The sequence below is a fragment of the Aethalodelphis obliquidens genome, unplaced genomic scaffold (assembly GCF_003676395.1).
Source record: "Aethalodelphis obliquidens isolate GAN/ISIS:26980383/991018 unplaced genomic scaffold, ASM367639v1 scaffold21, whole genome shotgun sequence".
Classification (NCBI taxonomy): domain Eukaryota; kingdom Metazoa; phylum Chordata; class Mammalia; order Artiodactyla; family Delphinidae; genus Aethalodelphis; species Aethalodelphis obliquidens.
This window is the reverse complement of record NW_020837965.1, coordinates 4,274,580-4,292,191: the sequence shown is the minus strand read 5'-3', so window position 1 is coordinate 4,292,191 and position 17,612 is coordinate 4,274,580. Positions and strand designations below refer to the sequence as shown.

Below are 17,612 nucleotides of genomic sequence, written 5' to 3'. Positions count from 1 at the left end.
TGATTCTCTTTGAACACCTGGGCACTATAGTTTGACTTCCTGACATTTTTAACTTAATGGTAAACACTGAATGGTAATTTCTGTTTTTTAATTTTATTTTATGTTAGAGTATAATTGATTTACAATGTTGTGTTAGTTTCAGGTGTACAGCAAAGTGAATCATTTATACATATATCCATTCTTTCTCAGATTCTTTTTCCGATACAGGTTATTACAGAATATTGAGTTGAGTTCCTATACAGTAGGTCCTTGTTGATTATCTATTTTTTATATAGTAGTGTGTATTTTCTAATCCCCAACTCCTAATTTCCATGATAGTTTGGTTAAAGCTAGAGCTAAATGATAATTTTGACAATAGTAATGATCACTACAATGAGCGCTACCATAGAGGGAGCCCTTACTAAGTGCCAGGCATTGTGCCAAGCCTTTTACATGCAATTTCTCATGAATCCTCACAGCAATTGATGACTCAGGTACTATTATTCCCATTTTACAAGTGAAGAAACTAAGGCTTAAAGAGTTTAAGGAATTCATCCATTTGGATGTTAGAGCCCTCGTTCTTGACGATGCTGCCTCATTTGATATTCTTATTTCAGACTTTAAAGAGACAAAGTCTGTCTGTACCCTGTATCTTTTCCTACTCTATTCCTTGTAATCACACACCATCTTTCTTCTCCCCCTCACATTTTCTCTAAGCTCAAGAGCCTCCTCTTCTGAACTCTATCTTGTAAGACTCTCATCCTCTCTCAGCCTCGGTGGCAGCTCTCCATCTATCTCACACCCCATCTGTGCCTGAAGCCAGTCTTTTTCCTCTGTGGGATCTGTGTTCTCCTATTAGTGAAATCTCCCACTTTTTTATACAGAACATGTAAGGCAACATCTAGTTTTTATAGAAAAAAAACTTGGCATGTAGAACTATGTTATAGGCTCATTATTTAAATTGCTTTTCACCAGGCTCCTCCTCAAGCAGAAGGGGGTACCTGGGGGAGTCTTTCCAGCTTAGGATCAGCTGCCTTGTTCCCTGGCTCTGAGAATTGGATCTCTGTGATCTGCAGAAAGTGAATAAGCCAAACCTTAACTCTCTGGCTCCTGCAATCGTTGGCACGAATAATTTCAGCAAACTGGCAAGGGAGACTAACTAGGAACATCGGGACCTCACTCTTGGAACAGTACACTCTGGACTCCGTTGGCCACCAGGTCAAGGATAATCATCCCTTCCGCCCCAGCATACTCTTGCAGGATTACTCTCCCCACATCGCTCCTTCTCCGTCACATCCCGCAGTGTCCTCTGCCTGCTTAAACATATAAAATTTTAAAAAGCCCTTCTTTTGGCTTTTCTCTCTAGTGAAGTCCTTCTCAACCTTGGCTACCCATTAGAATCACTTGAAGAGGTGTTAATAAGGACTGTGGCCTGGACCCCACCTCAGAGATTCTGATTCTTCAAGAGTAGGACTGGACCTGGGCATATCTTCCCAGCCGCCTACAGAATAATCCGATCTCCCATCCCATTTCTACGTGCTTTTCCTTGACCCTACCAAGCTCATTCCCACCTTAGAGCCTTCATGCTAGCTGTTCTTCTGCCAGGAATACTCATCTCCCAGACCTTTCACATGAATAGCTCCCACTGCTCATTCAAATCTCAGTTTAAATGTCACCTACTCCAAGTGACCATCTCTGTCCTCTCTCTCTAAAATGGTGCTTAATTCTTCCAATTATGCTCTATCACATTCCCTTGCCTTAATGTTCCGAAACACTATGACTATCTGACATTACCATATATATTATCTTCCTATTTTTGTTTGCTCCACACTTAGGATATAATCAGCATGAAGGAAAGAACCTTTCCTGTCCTGTTCATTGCTGAATTTGGGGGGCCTAAAACAGTGCCTGGAATTTACTGAGTAGGTACTCAATCAATATCTGTTGGGTGAGTGAGTTAACTGGCATGCAGAAACCATTCCAGGCAAAATGATCTCCAACTTCCTCTCAAAATTATTTCCTAGAGCAAAGGGGCTACTTTCCTGTACTACCTGTAGGAAACTTTATTGTGCCACTGAAAACTCTCTGAGCATTTATACCACTACTCTTTCGGTTATGGCATCTTCCACTTCGTTATCAACATAACCCAGCTCAAATCTCGTAACTTCTATGAAGTCTTCCCTGATCCCCCAACCCAAAGTGACTTTTCTCTAGTCTCCTATAGCTAATAACTTAAATTTTAGTTAGTGATATGCTACTCTGACATCTCTTCCACTGACGTCTTGGAACTGTTTCCTAAAGAGACCTTGAACTCCTAGAGACCCTGGACACTTGGTTATTAAAGCCACCCTCTGGTTCCCCCGAGCCTTGCAAACCATAAATGACTATCAAGAACAGCGGAAACACAGGTATCATTCTGAGAAATAATGCTTGGCTTAGATGCACACGAGTGGCACATTCCTAGATCTGGGCGAGAACTTGGCCATGGATTGAAGGAAAACTGACCCAGGACAGAACATGCCTTAAGGAAGACTAGCAAGGAAGAATGAAGAAGCCAGGTTTATGGAAATAGACTAGATATGGAGAAACGGGGAAAGTTGATTCACAGTTGAATCAACTGAGTGGCAGTAGGGCTGGGGGCACTAACGCATGTCAGAGAATGAGAGTAAACGAACTATGAGGACCTTAAACCAATTATTATACTGATAATTATACTGATAATTCTGAATATAAGTAGCCGGGATGGATTTGGTCTATTAGCCCATTACCTGATGGTGGAGACCACAATAAAACACTTCAGTCCAACTCATTTGATTCCCAAATACTTGAAAAAAAATTTTTTTACACAATAGGTAGTGAGTTCAAAAAGTTATTGCAGTCTCAGTAACTGAGCTGTTACTTAACTCACCACGTGTTTACTTTTTTTTTTTTAAAGAGATGTTGGGGGTAGGAGTTTATTAATTAATTAATTTATTTATGCTGTGTTGGGTCTTCGTTTCTGTGCGAGGGCTTTCTCTAGTTGTGGCAAGCAGGGGCCACTCTTCATCGTGGTGCGCGGGCCTCTCTTGTTGCGGAGCACAGGCTCCAGATGCACAGGCTCAGTAGTTGTGGCTCATGGGCCTAGTTGCTCCGCGGCATGTGGGATCCTCCCAGACCAGGACTCGAACCCGTGTCCCCTGCATTAGCAGGCAGATTCTCAACCACTGCGCCATCAGGGAAGCCCACATGTGTTTACTTTTTATCTCTCAAGTAGACTGCATATTCCATAAATCTCATAGAACTGTCATACTAAATGAGGCTGTCTAGGTAAATTCCTTTAAAAACTAATTTACCATACAAACACGGGCTAGGATTTGAATGGTGAAATAAGTTCTATTTTTCACTGTCTCCTCACCCACCCTTCCTTTCTAGGCCTTCTACCCCAGTTCGTGATCTTTTTCCTGTTAGACTAATGGGAAGAATCAAAAGGAAGAAGGAAAGGAAAATCAGATAACAACAATAATGGCTAACATTTAATAAGTACCTACCGTGTGCCACACTCCTCATAAATATCATTTTGATCCCCATAATTAAGGCTTACAGAAGTTGTATAGCATCACACGGAGCTGATTAATATGGTGGGGGCAGCAGTGGAACCTGGACAGTTTGACTCCAAAGCAGGGTGCTCTGTTCTCGTCTCCCTCATCATCCATCAGGCTATCCTGGGCTCATTTACCTGGTGGAAGTTGCAGGGATCCCCAAGAGAAGCAAGAGATGGCACGTCTCCAGACATTTTTCAAGTCTCTCCTGCATCACATTTCATATTGTCCCACTGGCCAAAGCAAGTCATGTGGCCAAGCCCGGAATCAGTGTGGGAACATATAACCCTAGAGCCTGGATTCAGGGTGGAGAATTATTGTAACCATTTTTCAAAATTTAGAGTATGAATATGATAGATATTATTTATTCCATATGCAGTGTGTGTCAGACATGGTGCATTTAATACTCACAACCACCCAATGAAGAGGTTATTAGAATTATCCCTTTGAAGATAATATAACTTGCTCAACTCCCAAGCGGCACAGCCAGGATTTAAACCCAGCAGAGTGACTGATGCCAGGGTGCTCTCACAAAACTGGGTCCTATGTGGAAGAAGCACATTAACTCACCTAGGAGTTGGAAGTCCTGGGTTCTAGAACTAGATCTCCCGGGAGTAGAAAAATGAACAAGTTGATTTATAGACCCTTTCCAAGTCTAATACTCCATGATTCTAAGTAATGAAGGATAAATGGCTAAAAGGAAAGCAGTCAGTTTCACCTTTGTTAGCTCCTTTTCCACCATAGTTAACAATAATTCCATCTGAAGTTCCACCTTACCTGCTTACTATAACTTTTTTGCAAAAACAAACAAAAACAAGCAAACAAACAAAAACTACCAAAAGTTCTTTCTTTCTCCATCTGTGGATAGACATCTACACCGAGGGATTCCTTTGAAGCCACTTGTTGAAGATGGCCAGGCCTCCATCGGCCTGGATCTCTCACTGCCTATCTACAGCTGAGCTTTATATATAAGTGGGAAATTAACATCTATTTTGTGAAGCCACTGAGATTTTAAGGTTCATCTACTAATCAGCTAGCCTTAATCTAGCTAATACAAGCAGATTCCTTTGATTAATTTTTTACATGCTTTCTAAGAGATGACAGATGAGGAAACTGATCAAGACATACCACTGAATCATGACACAAAGGTTATAAGCCTATAGTTTAAAACATACCCAATATATTCATATGCTGAATCCTGGGAATTGCATGAGTAAGCATTGGCCTTGTAGTTAGATGTTTTTCTTAGCTCTCTGATGAGTGAGGCAATAAACATCTCAGTGATGTCGGAGTAGGAAACATTGGGGATGAGCAGATACTGTGGTGTGGAGGGAGTGACAGGTCAGGGACATGCTTTACTGCTCCATTCAAGCCAGGAAGAAAACATTTCCATAATTTATGAGACCCTAAGCCATGCAAGAAATACAATTTTTTTCTAAAGCAACCAATCACACATAACCATAGGGACGGGCAAAAATGTGGTGCTTACCAGCTGTCACATCAGGTTGGAAGTTATTATCAGGGTGAGAAAAAAAAAATCAATGCTAACAATGGGACACTGTTACTTATAGCAGTTGGCCTGTTGCGGCCTCTCCTTGCTAAGAATCTCAAGGAATTATACCTGAAACTTGGCAAGACTTACAGCAACCCTGGAAAGAAGTGAGACCAACACTTAAAGGCCAGGGATCAAACAAAAAAAGTAAATTACCCAGATCTAATAAGGGACAGGGCTTGGCCCAATCTCCAAGTCATATCTGAGGTTCAAAATGGCTTTATTATTTACACACTTGAGTAATTTTCTTTCTGTGGTCCAGCTAGAATTCCGAAAGCAAAAAGATGAGAATTTCATAAAACAATAAATTTATAGCACTCCTCTGAGATATGTGGATATCTTCAATATCCCAGGAGGGACTCCTTTACAAAAGATGTTTTGGAAGCATCTCAGAACCAATACCAAATTTAGTAGAGAGCATTTCCCTGCTTTCTTGGATTCGTTGAAATTAGAGCTAAGCAAAGAGTTCCAGAGGATTAAAACTGAACGACTCGTCTTGGTGATGTTATGTAATAATAATAATAACAACAACAATAGTTATTATCATAGCTTCCTCATATTGAGCACTTTCTACATGCCAGGCTCACTTTTTTCATGTACTTCACACATATTAATGTACTTGTTTCTTACAATAAGTTCATGATAAAAATACTCTTATTATTTCCATTTTATAGATGAGGAAATTGAAGCATGGGGAACTAAATAACTTGCCCAAAGTCATCAGTGAGGGGGCAGAGCCAAGATTCGAACTCAAGCTTTCTGTCTCTGAAGCCACATTTGCAACTATTATGTTACTAATACTAATGCTTGCATAGCAAAAAAAAAAAAAAACCCACAAACAAACAAACAAAAATACTGCTTGGATAATCATTTCTTTTCTTTTTCTGATTTGTTTTCATTTTATTTATTTTTTTAATTGTGGATAATCATTTCTTGCTCTAGCTGCCTTGGACATTCAGAAAACAGAGAAGCATTTTTACCTCCTCATACCAAGAAGATCCTAGGCCAACCTCTTCTGAGCCCCAGATCCTTTACTCTCCAGATCACTAACAACTTCTGTGACTTAGAGCAGAAGACTCAAAGTTAGCAGACACCCAGAATTCAACTTCCCTCATATACAAGTTTGTCTGGGAGCTTAGGCTGATGGAGCACTAGGTTTTAAGGAAGTAGACAGCCCAACCAGAGGGGATGGGCTTTTCTGAGTTAGAAAAGGGATAATGAATTCGTGAGTTTCTATGAATAATAGAGACCCAGGTCCCCTTTGAAGTAACGCCCAAGATAGAAGGGATTCCTGCTGGTTCCTACAGAACCAACGCTACAGCCTGAAGAAGAGCAGAAAGTGTTTCTCTGGCCAAGTTTGTGGTCAGTAGAGGGCCATTATGAGGAGCCTCTCTGTAAGCAGCAGGCCTATGAGCTTGACAGATAGTGAAAGACCAAACTGGAGAGCTGCATCATGTGTCAAATAGAGAAATAATTACAACGGGGCCCCACGGGACGAATGCAACCCTCTACTCCTATTTTCCTGATCTCATGAAAGTTTCACCCAAATTTTTGAAGAACTCTAGGCAATGTGTTCCATCAAACATAATGCAATTGATTTTTTCACATACTCTTCCACTAGATGAGAGCTCAGAACCAAATTTAATTTGATTTAGGGAAACTAAAATAATATGATATGTCTTGCACTTGAGTGTTATAGAGTAATATTCTCTACCCATACACTTACAGTACTACATGCAAATACTGCCCATGATCTGTGGATCAGTCTGACCATCTCGAGGGTTGATTAGACGCTTAAAATAAAATTTTCTTTATTGTGGTAAAATATACAAAACATAGAATTTAACATTTTAAGTGCACATGTCACTGCCAGTAGGTATATTCACATTGATGTGCAAGCTCAGAATCAATTTGCTTAAAGAATTCACCACGGTGGCGAAGAAGAAAACTTCTAAGGGCCTTTTGATACATTTAGGGCAGCTGGTTAAAATTAGCCACATTTTTTAACATTTTAGATAAAAAGGAAATACAATTTGGCCTTTAGAAAGCTCAACAAAAGACTTAATATTTACTTTAGTGTGCATGGTAGAGCTCATATCTTGAATTTTCTTTACTTACTTCCTAGCATACAAAACATAAGAAAAGGCAACTGTAAAACAGCCCTAAAATAGACAATCTGAAAACACTTCAGAAAGCTAGATGGGAAGAGCGTATAAAACCCATCTGACCACGAAAGCCAGGGTTCAAGTAATAATGCAAATATAAAGAAAGCCATTAACCTCTGCCTTCACCCCTCTTGGGCACTGGTGTGCCTGCGAATACACACCATAATGGCAGTGACTGTGAGTAAATCTTGGTGTGATTTGTCAAGCAATCTGAGGCCTATGAGATGCACTGCCGGATTCCAAATGGAGTCTGGTGTTGTGATCAAATCCACAGAATTTCTTAGTCACACCCTTCCAGGTTTTCCTCTTCCCACTATTCCAAGCCAGGAGAGCACACGATGAGATCCACATTCCTATGTGCCCACATTCACCCTTTCATCCCCTAATGAGGCAAGAAATCCAGGCAGACCCTGGATCTCAAGCGTTTTATTCCCATACCGTTATCCTCATCAAAAAGCATTTATTAAACACCCAATTACAGATAATGCAGTGAAAGCTTTCATCTCTGTATAACACGAACTATATAGACGCAAGCCTAATCCTCTAGGAGTTCCTAATCTATTCAAAAACAAGTGACAGGCACAGATTACAAGCTTCGACTTCGCGTTCTGGTTTTGTAGCAACTCAGAGAGATTCAAGGTGTGTCAAGAAGTGTCACAAAATTCCCAATATAAAATGAATGAGAATTTACCTTGATTTTAAAGATAACTGGCAGATCAGTAGATAGACACACACATACCTCCAACTGGAGGCTAATAACCACATTTTGGTTACAATTCAGGAAGCTTAATTTCACACATGAAATATCTAGCTAATGTGGAATCTAGATAATGTAGACCGAACATAGGGACTTCAAGGACATGGAAGGTGATTCCACAAAATGGAATAAATCTAAGCTTGACAACCCCAGAAAAGGTGGTAATCAATTACTAACTCGTAGTTCATGCTAATCAAAGGAGAGCCAGTCCAGCATCTGCATCATATACCAGTGGGGCTGACCTTTGCAGAACAGTGGCATGGCCCTCGACGCCATAATAGTGACCATAATAGTGATGTAATAACCTGAGAAGGACTCTCCCCTCCCAGAAGATGGGAGGCACAGCATCACCAAGGCTGCAGGTCTTTGCAGTCAAACGAACCTGAATTCAGACCTGCGCTAGCCACTAGTAGGCAGTGTAAACTTGGCAGTCATTTAACTTCTCTGAACCTCACTTTCATCTGTAAGATGGGCATGATGATTTCTAAACACAGAGTTGTTTTGAGAACTTTATGAGGTGTTATAAAATGTCTAAAACACTGTAGACACCCAGAAAATCATGTTCCTTTACTTGAGTGACAGGTTCTCACTTCCAAAGCAGTAAAACGGAGATCATTGACTGGGAGTCCATAGGTCTTATTTGGCCAATAAAATGCTTTAAACATTTAAATTAAATGCAACATCAAAAAATCAGAAACACTAAAATAAAATATAGATTTTCAATTTTTCTTTAAAAATGGAAATTTCTGGCAAAACGATGACCACATTTCCCTGAGGCAATTCATCCAATGACCCTAAAAAGGGTAGTCCCCTGCAAAAAGGGCATGACTTCCTCAGGTCTCCATTGCAAACCCCACACAGCAGACAGTCCTCATTCTCTACATGTTCTAAGATTTAGTAGGCTTTTGAGTTTGAAATCCTCGCTACAATCACAGGGAGCCTGGGTCTTTCAATAACGTTAAATGAAAGATATTCTTAGGCCCAGCTAAAGACATAAAGCTGCTTGTGCTACTTGTCTGGATTTTAACACTGTAACAGAAACACAGCAAACCTATCTCTCCTTTCCTTGCTCTACCTTATTTCAAGAAAACTTTTCTGTGTGGGTTGACTTCAGTCTGCCCACCTGATAAGACCTAGGAGATCAATGCTTCATCATTCTCCCTGGATTAGCTTTGATACTGACCCATTCTACCAGGCAGACAGATCAAATGTGTCAGTATATGATGCTGTTTGTAATGGAATAGTCTTATGCTTGTTAAGGCTCCATACGAGTTCTATGTAACAGCCCCAGGGCAAAGGCTCAGACTGGAGTCTTGGCTCATGTATCCATACCCTGCAGAGTTGCTGAGGGGGAGGTGTAACAGCCAAGACCTTCTCTTGGGGCCTGAAAGTGACAGTCTCATATGAGGAGATCAGGCCCACCTAAAGGTCCATCTTTAAACATTTTCTGTATCCCCATCCATCTGGGGATAATAATACTGAATTTCAGGGTCATTATGAATGATTATTTAGCATACAATGGTAAGCACATGCATGTAGAAAGCACATAGCATAGGATGTGGCAGGTAGTAGGAGCTCAGCATATCCACAGACTCAACATAATTGAAGAAAGGATCATTATGGTGTTTTATCAGCAAAAGAATCCCTCCACAGAACACTCCCACAACGAAATGTTTCTCAGCAAATGGTTTCAGGGCCACCTTTATCAGAATTATCTGAAATGCTGGTTAAAAATATGTATTTCCTGAGGTCCCCTCCCCATGAACAGAGATACACACACACACACACCTGCTGGCCCATCATCTCTTCAATAACCTTTCCTTCAAGGACACCATGCAATGAAAGGCTAAACAAAGAAAATTCTCTTCCTTTCCATGTCCTAACTAGTAGGTGGGTTTGCCACAGGGCTTAAGAACTAGTCATTTTTTAGATTGTTACTCTAGCTGGTCACAGACAACATATAATGCTGCTCGTGTTATTGAATAATCAGCAAACTAGAAGACTGTGGCACAGTATACACTTGTTCTCTCAAGTAATTATTTATTTAACAGATGGCTGCTGACTTTGCTGACTGCCCTAGTACATGAAGGGTGATAACTCACTTCCTTCTGTGACCCCATATTCAATTAACTAAAGTTCCCCAAAGTATGCCCCTATAGAATAGTCGTCTCGGGGGTACCAAAATGTGCCAACAGACCAACTTAGGATGGGAAACTAAGAACTCTCTCCCCTTCCTGGAGATTTACACTCACATCAGCACATTAAAGACAATGATAAGTCCTGCAGTGAATAATCCTATTTAACTCCAGTTAGTGCCAGCTTTTCCATACTTACATGACCAGAGAATTCTGCTTTTGTGGCTTCTGTGTAACAAGTTTACAAAACAGATCTTCTATGGAACACATTTTGGGAAATGATTAGCATAACCGTGTGACCTTCCATTTATCATTAAAAATGACCAAACCAGTCACTTTTACATGAAATGGGAGCATTATTAATTACTGTACTGGAACAAGTATAAAGTGGGCCCATCCTAGAGAAACTAGGACATATGGTGACTCTAGAATAATGCACCTCCTTTTGTTTGATGTCACATAAAACCCAAATTCAAGCAAGTGTCTCAGGCCCTGGGACCAGCCTTGCCTCTGGTCAAGGAGAAAAAAAAAGTTCAAAACCCATGAGACTTAATCCTGATCTTGCTGACTGTGGTCCTGACCTGCCCAAGCCCTTGTATCTCAGATCTCATCGTTCTTCCCTATCTTGCCCTGACCTCAAGTTGTTGATACAGGCCTGCTCCACACTGATCCTCCCAAAGACTGACATCCCATCCCACATCCTAGATCCCTGCCAGATGTCCCTGAGAACAATCATCTGTTTTCTCCTGGGCCTCCGTCTACTGCATGTAAGGACCTGCTGGCTTCTGGGATACCCACCTGCTAACTGCTGCCTTTTCTTCTAGCCTTTTTGATTTGCATCTGGCCACATATCCCACCATTCTGTTATCAGTCAAGCTTTCTTTGTTTTTTTGTGTGTTTTTTTGCGGTACGCGGCCCTCTCACTATTGTGGTCTCTCCCATTGCAGAGCAACAGGCTCTGGACGCGCAGGGTCAGCGGCCATGGCTCACGGGCGCAGCCGCTCCACGGCATGTGGGATCTTCCCGGACCGGGGCACGAACCCGTGTACCCTGCATCGGCAGGCGGACTCTCAACCACTGCACCACCAGGGAAGCCCCCTTTATTTTTTCTTTTTTTTAATTTTATCATTTCTAAGAGTGGCTTTAAAAAAAATAATAACCTAAGGGTGAACAAATAACTTAGTATTTTGCCTGCAGGTAGTATTTTATTTTATTTATTTATTCTGGCTCTCCTGGTCTTAGCTGTGGCATGCAGGATCTGCGTTCAGGAGCTTTTTAGTTGCAGCATGTGGGCTCTTTAGTTGTGGCATGAGGACTTCTTATTTGTGGGATCTAGTTGGGATCTAGTTTCCTGACCAGGGATCGAACCTGGGCCCCCTGCACAGGGAATGCAGAGTCTTACCCACTGGACCACGAGGGAAGTCCCCTGAAGGTACCATTTTAATATGCCAAGACTTGCCATAAACTAAATAAACAGACTGCAAATAATGTCATTAAGCCAGGTAAGAGCCAATAAGTTACCAATCTTACATTGGTAACATCCTCACATTTCTGCCAGCGACATTAAGTATAAAATAAAATGGCGCCGTTCCCTTCCCAAGTAACTACAGCTCCTTTAGTATATCATTTATGCTTAGATATTGTCTGGTGCAAAAAGAGAGCTCCCCACAAATATACAGAGAGTTTATAAGTTACTCAGATTTACACCGGACAGAGACTCAGGGTGTCAGGCCATGGAAGAGAGCTCTTAGGAGCAGCCAACCATTATTACTCCCTCTCCAAACATGCTGTAGCCATTGATCCTCTGCCTCCTCTTCTCTGTGTGATTAGTTCAAGATTTCCAAAAGTATCACAAAACAAATGGCGAGGCAAGAGAGTGTAACCCTCGGGTACCATTTCTTGCAACTGCCCTACGTGGCTGACGTCATATCAAAGCAGCTGAGGAACAGTTGGGTCCATTTAGATTGCAGACGGAAAGTAAAAGCTGATACGTTTGACAGGCGGGCTGCTGTTCAAAAAAAAAAAAAAATGGAAACAGCACATGTAAAATTCTTTGATCAAGCCCTCATGAATTTTTCAGCTATTGCTATTCAAATATAGGAAAGAGTATTCATAGACTACTGGACTCTGTTCTGTAAGCAGACTTGCAGCTATATCACCCAGCATGCTCAGACTGCAGCCCCAGACCTAGTGGTCTCCAGAAGGAAGTCAGCCCTGAAGATGAGTGATGAAGTTTATTGACCTAAGCATGGCAGATATGTTAATTATAAAACTAATACTTGTCCTAAACAAGATTTCTTTTCTAGGCAAAAAGAAGAATCAACCTATGTAACAAAGGCATTGCTAGACAGGTAGCATGCAGATGACAAGGTTCCGGAGTGAGCCTTTCAGTGTGGCAGGTGTTTCTGTGCTGGGGGAAGTAGATGGTAAACGCTGGTCACATGACCTCCCATGAGGCTCTGGCACGGACTGGAAGAAGAAGGAGGTCATCTTTGGGAAAACGTCTCTGGGCCTCCTTGGAGATCCAGTGTGGGGTTACACAAAAGATAACTAGGCCACTGTTTCTTCATTTGCATAAGGCCCTCTAATGTCCTTTCCAGATTTAATATTTGATAATTCTTTGTAAAAAATAATATTTCTTTTGGCCTCTCATTCCCAATCCCATGTCTGTCTGTCTGTCTGTCTCTCTATGTGCTCAGACAGAAAATATGAAAACGGCTGACAGCTCTGGATGGGCAAGGGGTACCTGATAGGTAATTCATTATGTCTCAAGCTTCTCATAACAACTACCTTCTAGAATTAAAATATCACTCTGTCCACAGATGACAAGTTCTCAAATGGCTCCCAAGGATCCTTGCCTCCTAGTTATGCCCTAGTGTAATTGTCTCCACTTTTTTAGTTCTGGTCAACTGCTCTTAATGAGCAGAATACAACAAAAGTCATGGGATGTGACTTCCTAGTTCACGTTACAAAAGACTGTAGCTCTGGTCTTGTTCACACTCTCTGGCTCTTGTCATTTGTTCTCAGATAAAGCAAGCGGCCATGTCATGAGCTGCCCTACAGAGAGGTCTGTGTGGCAAGGCAATGAGGGAAGCCTCTGGCCAACAGCCAATGAGGAATGAGACCTGCAGTCCAACAACTTGCAAGGAACTAAATCCTGCCATCAGCTAAATGAGTTTAGAAGCAGCTCTTTCCCCAGTAGACCTTTGAGATGACTGCAGCCCCACTTTGATTAATTGAGCCAGAGGACCCAGCTAAGGCATGCCTGGGTTCCTAACTCACAGAAACTGTGATATAAGAAATAGGGCTTCCCTGGTGGCGCAGTGGTTGAGAGTCCACCTGCCGATGCAGGGGACACGGGTTCGTGCCCCGGTCCGGGAAGATCCCACATGCTGCGGAGCGGCTGGGCCCGTGGGCCATGGCCGCTGGGCCTGTGTGTCCGGAGCCGGTGCTCCGCAACGGGAGAGGCCACAACAGTGTGAGGCCCGCGTACCGCAAAAAAAAAAAAAGAAATGCTGTTTTCAGCTGCTAAATTCTGGGTTAATCTGTCATGCAGCCATAGATAACTAACATATACTGCCTCCGTAGAAGTGCTATGTAGTAAGGCAAAGAAAGGGAGGGAGAATAAACTGGCAGTGGGGCAATATAAGAGGCTTGAGCATCTGCATTTGCCTGTATTCTCTAGCCCCTAAGAAGGAGGAAAATAGACAGCTACCTACTCCCATTAATGGTAGAAAGAAAGCAGTAAAGATTTGGAGGATAATGTTTGAGCAAATAAATCTTTGAGGTCTGGGAATATATATAATTGTAACTCCATCACCTAGCACAGTAGCTGGGTCATAGAAAATGCCCAAGAATATTCGATGAATACATTAAAGGAGTGAATAAATTCAAGGACTCCCTATTTCAGTCTAAATAGTACTGATTAGAACCATGTGAATGGAAACAATTATAAGGGAGCTTTTTCTTGTGCCTGTATCAACCTGCAACCATGTTCCTATATTGCTCGTCTTCCCTTAGAATCCTAAGAGGAGGTAGAGAAAGCCTTTCACAGTTAGATGCTCATAGTACTAGCCTGTACTTTCCTCTCAGCTCATCTATTTGTGTGGAAAAAACAAACAAACTGGAGGTCCAAATACCCAGATTTACATATAGATAAATTAGTGTCAACCATCCTTACACTATCACTGTAGATGGTAGCTTCTCTTCATAAAGTGCGCCTTTAAATAGGAGCTCTCCCAGCACCTCCAAGTACTTGCTTCCCGATCCTTAACCACTTAACGGAGAGGCCAAGGAGGAAAAGAAACTTAATACTGTTCTCTTTGTTAGGAGTGACTGCCCAATGATGATCAATCAGAAGGAAAACAAAGCGCCCCTGAAATTGCAATGTTCATTAATGGAAACATAAAGTTCTATTTACAGGGAAAAAAAGGATAGCAAAAGTCTAAGTTTCTGAGAACAAAGCTTCCAGAATTCTGCTGGAAAACTAAAGGGCAGCTATACCACTTAGACTTGCCCTGATAAACTGGATTCTGTGGACTAAGGTTTAAAATAAACCTAAAGTTAAGCAAAATAAAGAATGTGGGGCTTCCCTGGTGGCACAGTGGTTGAGAGTCTGCCTGCCGATGCAGGGGACACGGGTTCGTGCCACGGTCCGGGAAGATCCCACATGCCGCGGAGCGGCTGGGCCCGTGAGCCATGGTCGCTGACCCTGCGCGTCCGGAGCCTGTGCTCCGCAATGGGAAAGGCCACAACAGTGAGAGGCCTGCGTACCGCAAAAAAAAAAAAAAAAAAAAGAATGTGAAAGACAACCAAGAGGTCAGGCATGCTGTGGCAGACAGACAAAGACGGCCCCCAATGGTCCCCACCGCCTAGTATTTATGTCCTTGTATAATGGCCTCCTTTTGAGTGTGGGTGGAACTGGGTACTTACTTCTAACTAACAGAGTATGGCAAAGGTATTGGGATGTCACTTCTGTGATTATGCAAGATTGCAACTTCCATCTTGTTGCTGCCTCTCTCTCTCTCTCAACCTCTCCCCACATCCCTCCTGCCCCCCCCCAACCTTTTGCTGGCTTTGATAAAGCAAACTGCCATGGCTGGCAGGGAAACCCACACAGCAAGGAACTGAGAACAGTCTCCAGCTGACAGCCACTAGGAACTGAGACCTTCAATCCAACAACACCGCAGAAATGGAATTGTTCCAACAACCCTGTGAGCTTGGAAGTAGATCCTTCTCCAATTGAGCCTTCAGATGAGACCCCAGTCCTGGCAGAAACCTTGGTTTCAACCTGTGAGAGACCCTAAGCAAAGGACCTAGTCAAGCTGTGCCCGGAATCCTGACTCTCGGAAACTGTGACAGAATAAATGGGTGATGTTTTAACCTGCTAAGTTTGTGGTAACGTGTGAAACAGCAAAAGATAACAAAAGATAACAGACAGTCACAATTTTCATTCAACACAAAATCACGAAGAGTTATGAACAGGTGCCCGTTCTGTGTTCTATCACAGGGAGCAGTGGGAAGAAAAGAGAGGCCTAGTTATTCAGTTGAATTGAGATTCTTCTTTGCACCAGAAATGTGAATATTTTGCATTAGGTTTGGTGAAAATGATGAGAATACCCCTGAGAGATTAAGGACGGACTTGAGAGGCCCCTGTGAAAGGAAACTAACATTTGCTGATTGCTTATCTGTGTCAGGCACTGTGCTGGGCAGCGACCTACCTACACAAATATTATCTAACTGAATCTTCATGATGACATTATTCTCAATAGTAATAGTGGTGGTGCTAAAAGAAGAAGAAAAGGGGGTAAGGAGGAGGAAGAGAAATAATAGCAAACATTTACTGAACATTTCTTATGAGCCGAGAACTTAAGTACTTTAAAAATATCTCATTCAATCCTCTCAACTATCCAATGAGGTAGTTTATAATTATTAAAAAACCATTTTACAACAAAAAAAACCCAAGGCACAGAGAAGCTAATAACAATGCCCAAATTTCTATGACCAACAGAAAACAGAGCCATGATTTGAACCCAGGCAATCTGGCTCCAGAGTCCCCCTCTAGTTAATCCACACAGGTGCTGAAGTCACCATGTGATTATCACCTTAAATGTGACATTTTTCTAGAGGCTTTCCCATGCCTTTGCACTAAGATGGGTCACAGCAAGTTTAAACGTAAGCGCCACCCCTGTAGCTTGCAAAGCTACAAGTCCTGTAAGGCAAGTGCTTATTACCCTTACGCCAATCAGGTGTGAGGAGGAATGACCCAGAGCTAATATCAAACATTCCTGAAGTAAAAACAAACAAACAAAAAACTAGCCCTGTTTGTCCAAGATTAAACTCTTTCTGGAATATACACAGAGACATACATTGTTCGCCACTGGGATCCCCACCTGTCTGGACCATGTTATTAGGACAGAGTCCTAGAAAAGTCAGACAAGTCATTGACACAAAGACAAATCAAGCCACAGAACAAAAGAGCCAATCCCAGGAAGAAATCGCTTTACATTTCCAGGCCAGTGGAAGCAGCTGGAGGATCATCTCCTTCTGCCTGTGCTCAGTTGTTCCTGCTCTGCTCCCTGTCCTTGGCTGGCTGCCGCAGTGACACTCCCATCTGGCACTGGCCTTGGGCAGACACACTGAACACTCCTCAAGGACAGGGACGTGCATCTGTTCCATGAAGTGTATGCGGATATGGTGCATGTGCCAAGCACTATGCTAGGCACTAGGGATGCATCTCTACCCCCCATTTCTCACAAAAACCCCAACTCTCTCCTTAACACGTAACACATGTGGGGGCCTTGATAGGCTGCTGGATGAACTGGTGAGGAGTGAACTGATGAAAAGTGACAGAAGAGAGGATTAAATGCAGACTCAAACAAATAAAACTGTTCCTCTAGGACAAAAGGAAAGGGCCTTGGATCAATTAACTTTGTGATTCTAATAACAACTCTGTGATATATCTTTGGTTGTTGTTCTCATCCTACAGATGAGGAAACTGAAGCTCAAACAATATAACTTACCCAAGTCCAGTGGCTAAAGCCATGGCCAGGATTCAACTCCAAGCAGTTTGAGGCTACAGTCCATGCGTCTAATCATGAAATATATTGCCTCCCAGTATGGTACCTGGCACAAAGTAGTCATTCAGTGAATAGAAATTGGACAGATAGATGGATGGATGGATGGGCAGGTGATGGGTGAATGGATGAATGGATGAATAGACAGATAAATTAATGGATTTACTATGTAGATCTACAAATGAAACAGAGTAGCATATAAAATGTGGCGTCTATTTCCAGGTTAGTGAGAACAGCAAGTGATAGCTTCTCTTTTCTTACAAATCAATACAAGTCTTCCAAGGCTGGGGCTTGTGGCTTCTTTCATTACGTAGGTGGTGGGTAGGTGCATTCTTTAAGAGAGTCAAGGAAAGACGGCAAGGCAGATTTA

At 42.2% G+C, this 17,612-nt stretch overlaps 1 protein-coding gene across 18 annotated transcripts in view; it reads right to left on the bottom strand.

The window, feature by feature from the left end:
• NRXN3 (neurexin 3) overlaps positions 1 to 17,612 on the bottom strand; it is a 1,686,346-nt gene that overhangs the window by 1,347,881 nt on the left and 320,853 nt on the right. The gene's annotated exons all lie outside the window — the stretch shown is intronic.